This window comes from Amblyomma maculatum, chromosome 6, assembly GCF_055883805.1.
Source record: "Amblyomma maculatum isolate TAMU_Amacu chromosome 6, ASM5588380v1, whole genome shotgun sequence".
Classification (NCBI taxonomy): domain Eukaryota; kingdom Metazoa; phylum Arthropoda; class Arachnida; order Ixodida; family Ixodidae; genus Amblyomma; species Amblyomma maculatum.
Genome location: NC_139349.1, coordinates 24,112,807 through 24,127,287, shown reverse-complemented (window position 1 = coordinate 24,127,287; position 14,481 = coordinate 24,112,807). Strand labels below are relative to the sequence as shown.

Below are 14,481 nucleotides of genomic sequence, written 5' to 3'. Positions count from 1 at the left end.
CAATTCCGCATGTCCTAATCTGATCAGGTAAGCTAGAACTCCGTATTTGTTTGCAAAATATTTTTTCATAAACAAATCATTCATTTATATACACATAAAAGCAATAAAATGAGTTCCTTTATTACCGTGATGAACTTTGCGTATTGAATAATAATGCAGTAATAGCATGAAAAATCAACTTTTGCTTTGCAACAGAAATATTTGCGTACCTACTACACCCCCTGCTTTTGGCCTGAGGGGTGTTCAGAGTGTAGCTCTGCCTCAAATGCTGGCCGGGATGTCTTGGATGTCCTCGGCGGCCTTCTTTGGCCAGTTGGTTGGTCGCTGCTAGGCCTCGGAGTACGAGCTGTGCAGTAGCCTTCCAAGCTTTTTTTCATTATAGATATTTACAGCCCTCCCGGGGAGAATAAGCATAACCAGAGTACGTAGGCGACGAATCATCTTGTCCCGCAATGCTAATATTGATCTGATCTTATTTCTGGATAAAAAGCGTATACTGGAGCTGGATTGGGGAAAGTGTATGCCTGGAGTCGTCTCCAGGAGATTGGTTGTCTGTTGTTGAGAGCTGCATCTGGTGATGGTATCTTCCAGCGCTCGATTTTGTAGTGCTAAGTGAGATCGCTAAATTTTACCGTGCGTTCTCTGCTCCCTTGATCGAGGGGTCCTGAGCCAGTCCAGCCTGCCACTGAATTTTTTTTTATTGTGGACCGTCGTTGCACCCGCCACCGCTTCGGTGGTGGTGGACGGCTAAGCTAACTTGTGTGCCACCTCGTCGCCGGGAGAGAAGGCATATTCCGGCGTCCAGGTTATTTTCATTATCCTCGCGATATTTTGTCGGGCCACAATCTTTTCCACAACGGCGGATATTGTACCTTTACAGAAATTTCAGATGGCAGTTTTACTGTCACTGATGATGAGTGGGGCTTCCGTGTCTACGCCGGCCAGCGCTGTTTCAACCTCGTCGCCTTCCTCTGCTTCTCTGGTACTGATTGCCGCGGCGAAGACCGCTCTCCCTTTTCCGTTGACTACCGCGGCTACCGCTTTTTGGTTTTGCCCGTTCGCGGCATCCATATATACGCTAGCGTTTCGGGTTGTAGGAAGCTGTATTTTCGGCTTAGATCTTTCGCCCTCTTCTCCCTTCTGCCTTATTATATTCAGGGTGCAGTTTCGTAGTAACGGGGGAACTACTAGTTTCCTTCAGATTTTGTTGTCTACTTTAATTTTGTGGGATATTCCCCTCGGTTGTATCAAGCCGTTGTCTAGATTCTTTCTTCTCGTCTTGGTTTCGCTGGGACTCTGTATTTGGGCAACGCAAAATGCCTCGGCTATTTAAGACGAGGTATTTCGTACGCCTAGTAGTATGAACCTCTCGGTTGAGATGCATCTAGGCAGACCCAATGCTCGTTGGACGCTTCTCCGTATCAGTGACTCGATCTTGTTTTTTTCTGCCATTTGAGATCCAGGGACGGTGTCGATAAATTATTCGGCTAAATAGGAAAGCTTGCACAACTCATTGGGTTCTTTTGTTTAGCCCTCTCATCCCTTGCTGGTATCAGTAGTAAGAGGAGGAGGAGAGGAACAAACTTCAAACGATGTTAAGAAACGAAATTTTGTAGAAGTTTATTCTGATTATATATATATTCACGTTGACGCTTCCAGCCTTTGTCTGCAATAAGCAGTGCAGGTTCCTTAGAAAAATCGAAGCTCTTCCAAAGGTACAAATTTCATTCCTTGGGGTTATCCAGGTCGCCATCTGAATGTAGAAACGCAACAAAGGATTAATGTTAGAATTGGAAACACATTTGTAGCGGTAAACAAGCACGTAGCAAAATGAACATATCGAGCCCCCGTGATTCTATGCAGCTGTGGAATCACATGCATTCCTCAAACCTCCATAATAATTGACAAGCCACTGTTTGCGTGCAAGAAGCAAAATTTGCACACTAAGCGTAATAAGTGTTTTTTTGCTCACAGTCATCATACTAGTGAGAATTTTCTGTCTTGTTCAGCATAATAGAACACTTATGCATTAGTTCAATATATTGAAGTCGAAACTTTTCGGTGGTTCTAGTTTCCTTGCATTCGGCATAAAATTACGTTTTTGTATGTACGATGTTGTTTTTTAATTAAATGGGCACAGTATTAGTAAGCTATAACACAGCATAACACATCTTCTTGCACTTGGCAAATTTGCCAGGCAAAATTGTTCTTACATTATCAGCATATAATGTGCAAGACTTAATTACATTCTTTTGCATCGAATAGGCCTTTAGATAAAGTGGTAAGTCCGGGAGCAGCAATCAGGGAAAGAAAAATAACGGATTGAAAGTTGATTAGTAAAAAGATGCCTGCCTTTGGCTGCGGAAGTAATAATAATAGCTAGCCCCTTTACCGAAACAACTGAAACGCGGCCGGTTTACAAAGGGACGGCGGATTACAGGCACGGTGCAGGCTGACGTGGACCAGAGGCGTTCTGAACTGCCGTTTCAGCATCTCACATTTACGAGGCGACGAGTCCAGCGCTAAAGAGTTTATCAGCGCTTGCAGTTGGGGACTGTCGGGACGAAGTCTCGAAAGTGCACCTCGCTGGAAGTAATCGAGAGTTATGAAAGTTATTCGCACTGGGGTAGACACAGTGGCAGTGACTGTGCAAATTCTGTATTTGTGCTTTTAATAGCCTGGTCGAGACTGCTTGACGGTATTTCCTGCGAGAACGTCTTTTGCAATGCAAGCTGGCGCTATTCTGACTTGTTTTGAGACTTTGTGTTTCAGCTACCTATACCGTAATGTCTCGAGCCATCACCCACCACCCCACCGGGGTGACGCAGTGGTTACGGCGCTCGACGCTACTGTTCCCAAGGACGCCAGATCGAATCCCGACCTCGGCAGCAGCTTTTCGATGGAGGCGAAAAGCAAGGCGCCCGTGTGTTGTACGATATCAGTGCACGTTAAAGGACCCCAGGTGGTCGAAATTTCCGGAGTCCTCCACTACGGCGTCTCTCATAGCCCAAGTCGCCTTGAGACGTTAAACCCCACCAAACAACCAACCAGCCATCACCCACCCCCATCCAGCTAAAATATCGATGATATCAAAACCGTTCAGTCATCGCCCACTCGCAAAAAACACAAAAAGGGAGCCTCCCAATTTGCGAAAAAATCATTCCCGAATGTCACGACTGCAAAAAAAGAAAAGCAACAGGAGGGACAGAAAAAAAAAAAAAAACTTTTGCTCACGCATTATCTGAATATTTGCAGCCCCAAAATCAAATAATGGTCGCGCAGAAGAAAATCGATCGAGCTAATCAAGCTAAGCGCTTTCTTGGTTCTGTTCATTAGCGCAACAAAGCCTGCATTCCATACGGAACGGGTGGATGCTATCTCTCTTGCGTCGTGATATGCAATCAAGATACATACGCGCACATCGGTCCTAAGACGATCCCTTGATAATAGCGTTGGACGTATTTAGAACTGTTGCTAGCCTCGCGCGATGCAAACAGTGGAGTCCGCAGACAGCAGGACATTTTTGTTAGTCTTACAAGAACGTTAATATACCGTGATTAAGGTCAAGCAACGCTATATCCACAAAAATGTATATTTTATAGATTTTTTAATTTCTCACTTAGTCCTGGAGACATTGGCCCCACTGCTTTTTCTATGAACTGCAGGTGTCAGGAGAGTGGAGGATATCTGGGGTATTACAGTCGTATTTTAGTTGGTCTTAAGGCAGTCTAAATTAGGCGAGAATACAATCTACTGGATGTAGAATATGCGGAGTAGGTACCGTTTTATTGCGAAAGCAATATAACGCCAGGTTGCAAACCTTCAGCGTAGCGTGATACGGTAGCTACGCTTTACACCACGTGACTACTGACGTCATACCGGTGCGAGAGCTGAGCTACCAAGTCGGCTCCTCAGCGTAGCGTGGCTCGCAGCCACGCCGGGCGTTTCGTGCTTCTCCCACTCAGTGCGCTGTAGTCTAGCAGGTGGTGTGACGTCATAATCAAGGCGAAGATAGGCTACCAAGTCGGCTCTTCAAGGTAGCGTGGCTCGTAGCCATGCCGGGTGTTTCACGTTTCTCCTACTAAGTGCGCTGTGGTCTAACAGGTGGTACGGTGCCTCGATGCGCTCGCCCCCTCCACCGCTATGCTCCTGAAGCTCTATGAGAAGAGTGGGCAAAAATATGGCGGAGTTGTGTCCACTCTTTGAGGGCGCGAGAGCGCGTGCATCGAGGAACCCTAACAGGTGATGTCGTCTTCCATAGGAGGCACTTCGCCTCTCTTGTTTTCGCAATCTTCTAGGCTTAACTACAGCTAAGCCACTGTGATTTTTTACATCCGTTATGGCGCACTATACTTCATGTGATTTAGACGTTCAATTATAGTTTACTGGTGGCTACTTCGGTCGTGGTTATATGTTTAAAAAGTGACTATTGGAGCATTGTTTCGCACGCTTTCTGGACTATGTGATGATTGTTCTCTTAGTCCAGTTTCGTGGGATGGGTAATGCCCTACGCAACGTCGTTTTGCTAGAACATGCAATCGAGCTAAATGGTTATCACAGGAATATCTGCAGAGACGACACTATATAAACATGGCACAGCACAAACCTATCATATGGAACCGGATGTGTTCCAACTGCAACTTCGGTCGCTGGTCCGCAGGTAGCATCATTCTTGTGTGGTTGAAGGCAGGTAACATTAATCTCGTGTGGCTGAAGGCAGGTAACATCGTTCTCATGTGGTTGAAGGCAGGGGTATCTGTTGGAATGCTGCTGCGTCCTTTTCAATCAACGCACGGTTTTCTACCACTTAATGAAACTTATGATGCGCCTGAAAAAGAAAAACGACGCAATAAAACGTAGAGCAGCCGCACACAAATGAAACTAACATTAAAAACGAACACTTTCTTATTAATATACTATTCACTGAAGTCATCAGTGTAGAGACAGCTGTTATCGCCCGTTACTCCGAGAGGGACAGGCAGGAGAACTTAATACGTATTCAAAGAGGTACTCTCAAGACATAGCTCTTTTATTGAAAACCAGTGTGTATCACATAAACGTGTACATACCTCTTCTCCAGGCTGGCTTGAAGTTAAGAGCGGCGTGCCTACGAGCATGCCATGTTGCTCATTTGCGTGGGCAGCCCTTCCTGCCAATACACGGCTAGATGCCTGACCGCAGACGCATGGAGGGGACGATGGCTTCCGAACCTCGAGGCTCGGGCTGCCGACGAACGTCGTGAGCTTTTGGAAAAAGAAAGAATGCGCCCAAGATCACCTACGCCGTTTAATTGGTGAATTGTATGAATAAATGTTAAATACAAATTACAATCGATTGTCGTTCTCATGCAAGTATATGATTTGAGTAGAACGTTTTAGTCGTGAAAGAAAACCAGCATGAGGAAGCTTAAGGAGAGGTATGCTGAATGTTGTTATTCATATCCTTAAAACTTGATAAACTAATAAAAAAGCACTTGGCTACATATGAACTAAGCCCATTCGCTTCCATCCCAGCTTACCATAGCAACTGTATATTTGGGAAATGTTTTAAAACTCCTCAAGGAAGGGAAGTTGTGCATTGAATTATGGCTTTAAATTTGTTTTCTTTTTTACGGACATTTTTAAATCGCGTTTGGCGATAAATGTCCTAGGGCCAACTTTAAATCAATCTTTGTGAAGATTCCTTAAAAGCATTCAACTTTCTTTCAGCCAACCTTCATATCCACCTAATTAGAACGCCCACAGTGATGCCCTCCTTCGGGTGTCCTATACATTTGTGCTTGCTTCCCACGCTGTTTAACGTGAATGCTTGCTACAGAGTATAACCACTCGTTCTTTAATTGCGCGGTAGAGCATATCTGATGGCTGATGCGGCGCAGAGATTAATGCCGCAGAGTTACCACTCACTACTGACGCCGCACAGCTGATATATTTAGAACCACGAAACACTGCCTGATCAAATCTTGCACCCCCAAGTTGCCTCCATGGCAACTTGGGGGTGCAAGGACGATGACGCCTTTAACGCGGCGTCCAGGTGCGTGTGTGGCGCACGCAATCTGGCGCCAAATATTAAGCGCGTGCCATTGCCGCCGAATGGACCTGCTAAACCTCGGATCCTGCACGGAAGAAGCACTGTGTGATCGGCGGGGTCCTGTCAAATAAACACTACAGTTGAATCAGCCCCAATGGCTTTCACATTATCCCTCTTAAGGGTCCTTATGTGCGTCAAGAATAAGATTGGAATGGAGCGCATTTGGCAAGCACTTGCAGATTATGACTAGCAGCTTACCGGTATCGCTCAATAGGAAAGTATACAACAGTTGCATCTTGCCTGTGCTCACCTATGGGGCTGAAACGTGGAGGTTAACCAAGAGGATTCTACTTAAGTTGAGGACAACTCAGAGGGCTATGGAACTAGGAGGGCATTTTTCGTTCTACAACTCAGAGGGCTATTGAACAAAAAATGGTAGGGGTAACATTAAGAGATAAGAAGCGTGCAGAGCGGTCAGAGAAATAACTCAAGTTACTGACATTCTAGTGGAAATTAAGAAGAAGAAATGTGCATGAGCAGGACATGTAGTGTGAAGAGAGGATAATCGATGGTCGCTTATGGTCACAAACTGTATTCGAAGGGAATGAGAGCGTGGCAGGGGAAGGCAGAAAGTTGGGTGGGCGGATGAGATTAAGAAGTTCGCAGGAGTCAAGCGGATGCAGCTAGCACAGAACCGGGTTAATTGGAAAAATATGGGAGAAGCATTCGCCCTGCAGTGAGTATAGTCGGGTTGATAATGATGATGATGATGATGATGATGAAGTGCCTCAAAAATTTTTTAAGACATTCAGCACGTTGAAATAACACAACTAGAATGCATAATGTGCCTATATAGACCCTTCGACTTAAAAATGGTGAAATAGTTGTTAATAATTTTTTTGTCCTAACAAATAACTATAGACATATTACTAATGCGTATTCCCGACAGTTTGCGTACAAAAGAAGCTTCACGTTGTGCTAAGGCTCTTCCTGCTCAAAGAATGACTAAGGATGCTTCAAGAATTAGACGGCCCCCTTCAGAGCTTTTTTCATGTGAACAAACATTGAGGATTCCTAATTTTCAGTAAAAAATACTTGATGAATATTCAGTCCATGGCTTCTTATTTTTCACAGCTTTCTGCAAGTAAAGTAACTTTGAGGCTCCCTTATCTGCCTTGGCTTATTACTTCTCAGAAAGGCCAAAACCGCACAAGAATACAAAAACTTTTGATATCTATTACTTGCCTTAAAGAAATGGTATTGGCTAAATGTTCTTTATATTTTAATGTGGCTATGCTGGAGTGCCTCCTGGTCCACACGTACAAGACGTGTTTTGCGTAAAGCTTCACGTTCCGTTAAATTGAGAAGAGGGATCCTAGATATAACTCCTTAACACTCAACGTGTCGCGCAACAGTAGAATGCTCGGAGCTCTTCATTTCACGAATACGCTCAGTCCAGAGCACGATTTTTAAGACATTCCTTACTGAATTCTCATTTAGAATTGTTGGGCTACTTTTATTACCCTCTGTATTTGGGTCGTTACCAATCGTACTTCAGCATTTGCTGCAAGATACACGTAGTGCTTATTCGGTTGCTTCGTCCGACAGTTACGTATCCGGCTACTGTCATGCTGATGTAATGTGAAATGAAACGGCGAAAAGGGTATTCATCACTAATAGGGATGCTTACGAAATACACTCTAGATTAAAAAAATAGCTGGCTTTATCTAATAAAGCGCTAAAATGAGAAGGTTCTGTACCACATGTTTTAGATACAAGCTTTTCGCGGCGTTTCTTGAAGTTTGAGCGTTATTTCTGCTAGAATCAAAGATAGCAGCCTTGCTTTTTTTTTTCCTCACTTGCATCATGATTTTTCTCACCCGTTGCCCATTACGAGAGCCCAGCACATAAATACTGTTAGTTCTCTTCTCCTGGCGCATTCCACTCTCACCCGCGCTGTATTGTGATAACTGTCGGCAATTCCTAAGAAAAAAACTGACGTCATAGATGGCCTACCTTAAGCTGCTCTGAAGGTGACTGGCAAGAACCAATGTCGGTTGCACCGCGGTAGCACACATCCAGTGCAGCACCGCCAACCACATCACGTGGCAGAACTGGCACCGTCACGGCTTGGTCTGCACGACTTAAATGAAAGAAGCGATCGATTATAGAAGATGCACAAGAGTACTCTAGAAGAGCAGCACAAATATAACAGTGCGCCATGCCTAATATTTATACCAACATTAAAAAAAATTTGAAGTTTAAAACTATGTTGCCATTGCATGCACGCGGTGACGCTAAATAATCAGGGCAGATTGTGTCACTGCAGCGCCACGTCTATCGTTTCAATGTCAACCACATCACTCGCTTCTAAATTGCAGTACTGCATGCATTTAGTTCACTGTGTAACAATTACATGATGTTACCGAGACCCTGCGGCATAAGTAGTTAATTTGTAACGGTGCTACTTGTGTCAAGCATGACACTGCTGGGCACTGAGTTCGCCCTCTTTCTATCAGACGGTGCCGCTAACGCGCACTTTCCACCAAAGATTTAAAGTACAAACATGTTAAGGTAATGAGCCGGCAGAGTAAGCAAGGAGGATAAGAGATTACATTGGCCGGTCAAATCAGCGCTATCCGTCTACCATTCAGAGATATGGGAGATGCTGTGGGGTAGAAAATAAACAATGTATCTGATTAATATTTCATGTCTGCGATAATGAAGTAGCTGCAATGAAAAAAATAATGGACATTGTCCTAATGAACGGCAACGCAGCCATATTAATCCAAAATGATGAATGCAAAAAGGATTTCGATATTTCTTTCTGCATGCATTCCTATTCACTTGACTTTCGCTAGCTAAATATGACATCAGGAACGAAATCCATTTAGCGATACTTTTCCTCGCTTCTTTTATAAAAGGTAGTCCTAGCTAAATGCAAGCAAGTAATTCTATTCCCCTAAAAAATGCATCAAAACTGCGGCTAGTAGTTTTTACATCTTGATGTACAGCACTGAGTAACCGTCACGCTGAACCGCACTAAATTTGCTATCTTAACCAAATCTACCTGCAACCCAGTCTAGCACATTAGATTAGGCACAGTTACATTGCTGTCATTGAATTGCCGGCAGTGTTCTTTGAGTCATGCCTGTTTATAAACTTACTAGTTTATAAACAGGTTTCTCCTCCCTGTAAAAACGCTATTTTTCTTTCATTCAACCCGTTTTACCGCTTTACTAAGACAATCAGTGAAAGTAGCATTTATTAAGCTATATTTGTTAAAATGTGCCGCCTATGTCACTCATACACTGCATCCATAGTTCTTGCGAAGCGAATTGAAAAAATGGTGATCAACATGCTTGTCGACTGTATCATCCTCGAGAAACGGCTGTCCTCGCGCTATCCCCCTTCTCTTAGGACAAAGTCCTACCGCTGTTCCTCTTTATAAGCGGTGCACACAAAGATGGATTGGTTTGTGGGGTTTAACGTCCCAAAGCGACTCATGCTGGCATCGCTCAGCACACGGGTGCCTTGCTTTTTGCCTCAATCGAAAAGCGGCCGCCGAGGTCGAGATTCGATCCCGCACCCTTGGGAACAGTCGTCGAGTGCCGTAACTACTGCGCCACCCCGGCGGGGTGCACACAAAGATGGACACGTCGCAATAATTAAATGCGTAATTTACTCGCCTGGCACACCGTACTTGCTCGTGATCAGGTCTGGCGACTGGAAGACGACGTCATCGGAGGCACACTCACAAAAGCTTTTCTGCGGGGAATGTCTGCACACAAAGCGAGGATTTCTCTCGTCAGGCGCTCATTCGATAGGGAAGAGGGGGTATGTGCCACTTCCTCGTGGCATCGACAAATGTTTGTCTTCAGATCAGTGCAAAGGTATATAGATGAAGTTGTTTACATAAAGCATTTTCCGCCCCACAGACCGCGCGGACATTACAAATAACATAAAAACTAGCTCAATGTCCGCACACATTGTCATTGGCGGAAATTCGAGATACCTTAACTACTAGATATCTTCCTTCCACTGGCTACTTACACATGTAACAGGAAGACCCGCTTAGGCTCACTAATTTAGAATCATCATCATCATTATCAGCCGGATTATACCCACTGCAGGGCGAAGGTCTCTTTCATATTCAAATAACCCGGTCTTGTGCTAGCTGCATCCACTTGACCCTTGCATATTTCTTAAGCTCATCCGCCCATCTAATTTTAAGCCTCCCACTGCCGCGCTTTGCTTCCCTTGGAATCTAGTTTGTTACCCTTAGTTATCCAATCTGTTACTACATGCCCTTCCCATGCCCATTTCTTCTTGACTTCCGCTAGGATGTCTTTAACTCGACATATTGCTCTGACCCACTCTACGCGCTTCCTCTTAACGTTGTGCCTGTTATTTTGAGTTCACTTGATATTATTAATAATGAACTAACTTGCACTACTTGAAGTTCGATGACAAAGATAGTTTCGGTTTGTACGCTTTAACGTTCTAAAAAGTCTCAGGCTATGAGAGACGCCGTAGTTGATGACTCCAGAAATTTCGACCACCTGGAGTTCCTTAAGGTCCATTGATATCTCACAGCACATGGACGTCTCTTCATTTCGCCTCCATCGAAGCGCAGCCGCCGGCTGTCGATTTATAACCCGGGTACTCCGACACAGTAGCCGGACATCTTAGCCACTGTATCACTGCGGCGGGGCTGATGACAAAGAAATCGATAGATATATGTTTTGCAGAGGGACAGAATTTTCCTTCAAAGGCAGCAGGCGTGTCTACCTTCTATCATAAAATTGAAACAAAAATGTATTCAGTACCAGACATGTCTTGGTAACGAGTTAACATCGGCGAGTTCTACCAAGTAAATGTCGCTCAAGTTGTGGTAGAACTACAAAATGTCTGGTCTTCTCGAACCAGTTTCAACCGAGTGTCCTAGGTCTATACAAATACATTAACGCCCCACAAGCCCGGCTGGTCCCGTTTCCGACACTAGTGACAAGCATGGCTACGCCAAATCAATCTGATAATGAAACTCATCTGAGGCATGAAAGTTGCCTTCGTATTCGATGATTGATTCAACTTTGGGGGATATTAAAGCACGCCATCATCTGCTGCACGTAACGCAGAGCGCGCTCCATCATTTCGCCGACGGTGCGTGATTTCGAGAGAAACGTTGCACCGACTGAGCGGCCAGCCTGTGTGGGGATGCATTAGAGCGATGGTGTTGGCCGTGCGATCGATGGCGACCGCGATGGAGGACCGCACCCATGAGCCGACAGGGGAAAACGTATGGAAGAGAGCATGTAGCGGCATCACTGATACTTCATGCTACGGGCTTCTCTGCCGTAAATAACATGCCCGCAGTTACGTATGATCGAGAAGCCATTTGACGCGTCTTACGGCTTCAAAAAAGTCGGGATCGCTGTTGTACAGCGGCGCGGAAAGGAGATCACCTCAGCTCATGTCAAGTTCATCGAGGCGGACGCATTTCCATCGATTGATGAGCCTTCGTATGAGCACGTCTTTGGTTGACTGGCGGAAGTAATTATGATGCACGCTAATGGAAGGCTTAAGCAAGCAGCACGCATATGAATGGAACGAAAAAAATAGGAAGAACAGTCACATTATACAGCGAACGCCAGAGTTTTTCTGCATCGCTAAAAATACGACATTATAGTCACGTCTTAGGAATTTTTTTAACTAGCCATGATAACTTACTTTTGAAGTTTCTGAAGTTCCACAAGATGCTTGGGATCTGCGGAAAAAACGGAGCCAGTCAAGTCGGAGATTTTGTCGCCAAATTTTCACACAACACGAAATGTTCCTCTTGCGTGTCTGTAAGCATGTTATTTTGGTTCATTTTCAGAACAAATAAATATCTGATTTCATCACGTGCATACCGTTGTCCTGCGGCTGAGACGCAAACGTCAATGTACACTGCGGATAATCTAAGTATGCATCTTCCACGGTAATTTTCAGAACCACAGCGTTCAGTTATGTTTCGAGGAGACAAAAATGTCTTTGTAGTATTAGAAGTGCACAAAATGCGTACTAAAAATATTTGATAATATTTTTCAAGGGATAGTTAACTTACTTTTTCTTCGTTTCTTGTGGCAATCAAAGTTTTCAAACTTTTCTTATGGCAATCAAAACCTCCTTCACCTTTTTACCGAATAGCCTGTTGTCGCGCTGAGAACCACAGTGGTACAATTTGAAACAAAAGAATATATTCTCACATGGGCGCCTAGTTTAGGCTTTGATATATGACGCCTGTAATCCCAGGCACATGGGCACGATATATAGTCAGTATATTAATATTATGCAGCTTTCTCGACACGGTGAGCTCCGTTCGACGTCTGAGTACTTTGTTTTCCCACTATTCTACTCTAGGACTGGCTATCGAAATAGATACTTTTTAACGATATATATAAAAAAGCTTATAATTTACAGACATTTATAGAAGCAACTCGAGCACTATTTAGTCTATCTCAATATATAATACAAGGTAATAACATTAAATGGTAAGTAACTTTATCGGTAAGTAAATGGTAAGTAAATTTATCGTCTATAAAGAATTTTTTTCGTACCTTTCCGCCTCCGCCTGCGCTTCCAGTGCCTCGTTACCGTAAGAGATACGATTACGATGGCCAGTGCAACCACTGCTGTGATGAGAAATCCTATTACGTGTCCAGGCAGCCTCAGTGAGTTAGCGTCTGCGCACGAGGAAAAACAATGCCAGAGCAAACGAAATCTGACTTGTGGCGGAACACTTGCAAAAGAATAAGGAAATAAAAACATCGGGAACATTTAAGTACACTGACGTGCATTAAATAAGTCATTATAAGCGAAGGTATTTTCATCTATTGTGGGGTTATTGAACCGAGTTATTGGAGCGGTATTACGGTTTTACACGAGTTTTGCTTGGTTAAATCATTTTATTTTAGATTCTACTCGTTGATACCTTTGCAACGATATATGACAAGACATAGCCGAAGCTTCTATTCTTAGGCAGAATTATCTAATTGTCGTCAATTAGGCTTTGAAATTAGAATAACTCAAATATACGCAATGTAAAATATCCAACTATAGCGTAAAGTTCAATATTTATTGACAATTAACTAACTAACGGCAATTAATTAAGAAGTATATTTAGTCCAGCGCACCTGTAGGCGATATTAGCTATCCTACGTCCGAATATTTGTGACTGTTATCCTCGGCCTAAGCTACGCAGCCACATCGCACACATTCTGTTCAGACATTTTGTGCGCGCCATGCATGAGGCAAGTAATTCTTCGCATTCAATTTTTACTTCCGTATTTCCCACCATGCACCAGCACAGCACGAACGCTTAATATCGTCTGCAGGCTGATGTTAGCGCTGTTGGTGAAAATGGCGCCCATGGTACACTTAATAAAAAGCAAGTCTCAAAATATGTACAACGTTGCAAACCGTCCTCGCTTGACAGCCAGCTTGACGAGCTTAACGCTGTATGACGTATGGTGAAAGGGGCGACATCAAAGGCTTGAATCTACTTTAGCGCTAATTGCAAATCTGATAAATTAAGGGCTTGTGGGCCTATGTAATCATCAAATGGAAATAGAAAGTATCATCTTACTAGACAAAACGTTATTAAACGTTCGAAGCTTAAGCAGAAGTTTATAGAGGACTATTTTGAGGCATATACAAGTTACTTTGAACATGCACTAAGTCTGCATGCAACAGTTGATATTCGCATGACGGTCATTTACGATTCCCCCAACAACAATTTGTAGATGATTTGTACAAAGGCGCTATAGCGAACGGTGCAGTAGGTGAATCGGGGAAGCTATAAAGAAGTGTTGACAACAGGAATGAGAATACAACATTTCTTGTGGTAAAGTGTGCAGTGTGGTGATATGTTTATATGGCATCTGTTTAAGCGATTTCTTTTTATTAACTGTAAAAAAGCACGGAATTTAAACTAACTATGTTTGAAGCTGTTTGCGTCTGGCTTTATATTCTACTATATTAAACATTGGGCAAACATAGTGGCAATAAACAAGAAAAAGCTGTTTTGCACCTGTACTCAGCAAGATTTTACTCGAATATTTGGAGAAAACGCCCCCTTTAGGTGAACACGTCTAACAACAGCAGACCTTCTGCTTTAAAAGGGAAACGTTTTTGAAAGCATTACTCTTCTCGGTGCACGAGCTTTGCGGCATTCGTAATATAATATCATCCTCTCTGTAGTAACGGTTTATGTTAGTAACTGGCGTCGCTCTATTGTGCGAACCGGGTCTGCTAACTTTAATTAGTTAGCTGCGCTTTGCTTTACCAAAAAGCCTTGCGTGTAGGTTATGCCGTCCAAAACTAACATAACCTGGCTGAGCTTGGTTTACTCCTTCTGGCATTGTTATTGAATTCAGGTTCTTGAAACCGCGAAATAATTGCGCTGCTTAC

At 43.7% G+C, this 14,481-nt stretch overlaps 1 pseudogene; it reads right to left on the bottom strand.

Annotated features, from left to right (window-relative positions):
* Positions 1-1,724: 1,724 nt before the first annotated feature.
* LOC146185277 (neural cell adhesion molecule 2-like) overlaps positions 1,725-14,481 on the bottom strand; it is a 41,562-nt pseudogene continuing 28,805 nt past the window's right edge.